The 3891-nt window shown below is 37.1% G+C and overlaps 1 non-coding gene across 1 annotated transcript; it reads right to left on the bottom strand.

Moving 5' to 3' along the window:
* Window positions 1–434: 434 nt before the first annotated feature.
* Window positions 435–541, bottom strand: LOC141523246 (U6 spliceosomal RNA). Its single transcript, XR_012478431.1, has one exon. It is a non-coding gene; the product is annotated as a U6 spliceosomal RNA (small nuclear RNA).
* Window positions 542–3891: the final 3350 nt, after the last annotated feature.

The raw sequence follows: 3891 nt of genomic DNA, 5'->3' as shown, positions 1-3891 counted from the left end.
TTGACCCAACAATACCACTACTGGGTCTATACTCTGAAGAGATGATGAAAAAGGGTAAAAACTTCACTTGTACAAAAATATTCATAGCAGCCCTGCTTGTGGTGGCAAAGAATTAGAAATCAAGTAAATGTCCTTCAACTGGGGAATGGCAAACTGTGGTATATGTATGTCATGGAACACTATTGTTCTATTAGAAACCAAGAGGGATGGGATTTCAGGGAAGCCTGGAGGGATTTGTATGAACTGATGCTGAGTGAGATGAGCAGAACCAGAAAAACATTGTATACCCTAACAGCAACATGGGGATGATGTTCAACCTTGAAGGACTCACTTGTTCCATCAGTGAATCAGGAATTTGGAATTTGGAATCCGAATTGAGTGTGATGAGAGAGAAATCATATCCTTAAGGAAAAGACAAGAAGTCTAAGAGGTAAAAATATATGGAATGCTTCACAAATTTGCATGTTATCCTTGTGCAAGGGCCATGCTATTCTTCTCTGTATCATTCCAATTTTAGTATATGTGCTGCCGAAGTGAGCACTCAAATAATATCTTTAATAAATAAAAAAGAATAGGGAAGGAGACACAACCAACATCTGTCCTTCTCCTCTCAGGTGGTTCCTTCTCAGAGACTTTCTGGAAAGCCACAAGTTCTAATTTCTGGAAAATTTCCTTTCCAGCTAACAACACTATTATAGAGGATCCAGAGACTGGATAAAAATCCCACAGTCAACACAGTCAAACAGACCACTTGTATGACATCATCTCATTTATTAAATGACTCTCAAAGACTTTTTACATTTAGTCTAATTTCTTTTTGGGGGGGGGAGGTTTTGCAAGGCAATGGGGTTAAGTGGCTTGCCCAAGGCCACACAGCTAGGTAATTATTAAGTGTCTGAGGTCAGATTTGAACTCAGGTACTCCTGACTCCAGGGCCGGTGCTCTATTCACTGTGCCACCTAGCCACCCCTAATTTCTTTTAATTTATTATGTTCTTCTCACCCTAATTTATTGTGCTCTCATCAGGTTAAAATGGGAGTAGTTTTAAATCCCAATCTTTTATAGAATTATATTAACCTGATTTACAAATCTAAAATTCCTTTTTTTCCAATTGCAACTATGAAGATTCTACTTACATTTCAGAGATGTACAAAGTCATAAGATTAAGAGTAAAAGTTTCTTGAGTCACATAAAAACTAAGTGTCATCTTGGACTCATATTCAGTCCTGTAACTCAAGAACCTTACTTAGACCCATCTGACTTCAAGACTTATCTTCCTGAGTTCAAATCTAGTCTCAGATAATTACTAGTTGTGTAACCCTGGGCAAGTCATTTAATCCTATTTGCCTCAGTTTCCTCAACTCTAAAATTAGTTAGAGAAGGAAATGACAAACCACTCTCAATATCTTTGCCCAAAAAACCCATAATTGGGGTCATGAAGAGTTAGACACAACTGAACGACAACAACATAGATGAGTCTTCCTGGCTCCAGGCTTGACATTCTATCCTAGGTCAGTTTGTAGATCATTTTGCTTCATTGTGCTTATTTTTTGGGGGGGGGGTTAAATATTCTGATTTGTGAAAGAAGACATTGATAATGTAAAACAAAAAGAGGAAAGGAAAGTGTAATAGGGGGCTGGGAATTACTTGACATCTTGTATTCTATTTCAGTTCTGAAAGCAAGTTGAGCCTGTAATATTTTTCAACTGGAGGTCGAACTTGAATCATGCCCAGATGTGGTAATGATAGCAGTGGAGAGCTGGGGCAGCTAGCTGTCATCCTAGTGGGTCTGGCATCTGAAGCTGATGTGCAAAAGACTATGGCAATGACCCTAATATTAAGATGATTTGGGTAGTGAAGGCTATGTAACCTGTTAAGTTTTATTACAATTCAGTTTTCTTAGTTTATGCCAAATTCCCAAGACTCACTGAAGTGTAAGAAGACCAGCTTTATTTAGCATTCCAAGCAGACTCTGGAAAGCTTAATTTAGACACTTTGAACCCAAAGGAGTTCAAATCAGAACCAGCTAAAGAATAGTGGAGGCCATTCTCATAATATTCAAGTAGTATAAAAGATTTCAACTATAGTACACTATTAAGGGCAGACTATACAGAAAAGACTATCTTTTCTAGTTTTTTGCCACTAAAATACCTCGAAATTGGTAAGAAAAAGAGCTATTTGCAACAGTGTCCAGTAAATTGCAATTAATAGAAAAAGACAGCAACTCTTCAAGTAAAAATCATAGAAATTACTGTCCTTTAGGTCACCTGGCTTAATAGCCAAGGGGGTTTTTTTTTGTTTTTTTTTGCAAGGGAAATGGGGTTAAGTGGCTTGCCCAAGCCACACAGCTAAGTAATTATTAAGTGTCTGAGACCAGATTTGAACCCAGGTACTCCTGACTTCAGGGTTGGTACTTTATCCACTGCACCACCTAGCCACCCCCCTAATAGCCAAGGGTTTTTACAGAACTTTTGTGCATTAAATAAGCATCACTCAGGGTCTGGTCTGTGTAGTTCCCTTATTGGACCACTGGGGAGTATCACAAAACTCTTCTCAGGGTGATGTTTGTGCTTCATTCTCGAAGAGGACTATAACATCAGGGAGGTGATACATGACAAGCACATGAATTGGATTTGAGTGAGGGGGAGTTGTGCTAAGTCACCAGAATCATCTAGGTCCAGTGACCAGATATGAATCAGGATAACTGGAGATGGGCCTGGGATGCAAGGCCCATAAGAATTAAGTGACTTGTTCAAGGTCACACAGCTAGTAAGTGGCAAGTGTCTGGGACTGGATTCAAACTCCCATCCTCCTAACTCTAAAGCCAGTGTTCTCTCCACTGCTTTATTTTCTCAGGATTATAGCTGACAAAAAGGCAAGAATTCAGAGGAACACTTCATTCTTTATCAAGGAGTAATCAGCAAATTTAAAAATTTGCTCTGAATCTATGATCAGTATGAGTAAAACATACCTTAAATATAATATACAATATAATATTTTTCAAATAAAATATTAATATAGATATAATATGTAATTGATTATATAGAAATGTTTCATATTTTCTTATAGAGAAACTGACATACAAAAAAGAGAGAAAGAAAAAGAGAGAGAAAATCTTATGGGCATCAAGGTAGTGCAATAGAGCACTCAGCCTGGAGTCAAGAAGACCTAAGTCTTCAGATACTTACTCCCTGTGTGACTCTGGATAAGTAACTTAATCTCTGTTTGCCTCAGTTAAGAACACCTACCTTGCAGAGTTGTGAGGATCAAATGAAAAACTAATTACAAAATGCCTGGCATATTCTCTTCCCTTCTACATAAGAGAAACTAAAGGAAAAGAGCGAAGACTTCTAGAGCCAAGCAGCAGTAATGGGCAAATGGTGTATTCAGCTCCAGTCAGAACTTAATTAGCTGAACTAAAAAGAATTAATGGAATTCTTTCTAAGCTATTATAAGATGTGAAAGCATAAATTCAAAAGATTAATTTACAGAACAGAAAGGAAGGATAGAGGTAAGCTATCAGATCTCCATGGGAATATAAGAACAGAAGACTTAGGCTGAAGCTACTGATTGTATCCACCTCTTCAAGACTGAGAGATGGTCTTTTAAAAAAAAAATCTCTTTTTCCAACTTCAGTTCCAACAAATGTCATTTTTTCTTTTACGGTATCTGACAATCTGATAGATAGGAAATAGAATTTCCTTTTAATTTGCTGTTCTCTTATTATTAGCATTTTGAAATGCTGTCTTATATAATTTTCAATAGACTAATTTTCTTCTTTTCAGAAGAGACTCATATCAATTCGCTATACAGCTTGGACATCAGATCATTATCAGTGAAATTTACTGCAAAGATATTTTTCCCCTAGTTGACTGTTTCTATTGTATTATT

Source organism: Macrotis lagotis, chromosome 4, assembly GCF_037893015.1.
Source record: "Macrotis lagotis isolate mMagLag1 chromosome 4, bilby.v1.9.chrom.fasta, whole genome shotgun sequence".
NCBI classification, from domain to species: Eukaryota; Metazoa; Chordata; class Mammalia; order Peramelemorphia; family Peramelidae; genus Macrotis; species Macrotis lagotis.
This window is presented reverse-complemented; position numbering and strand designations above follow the sequence as displayed.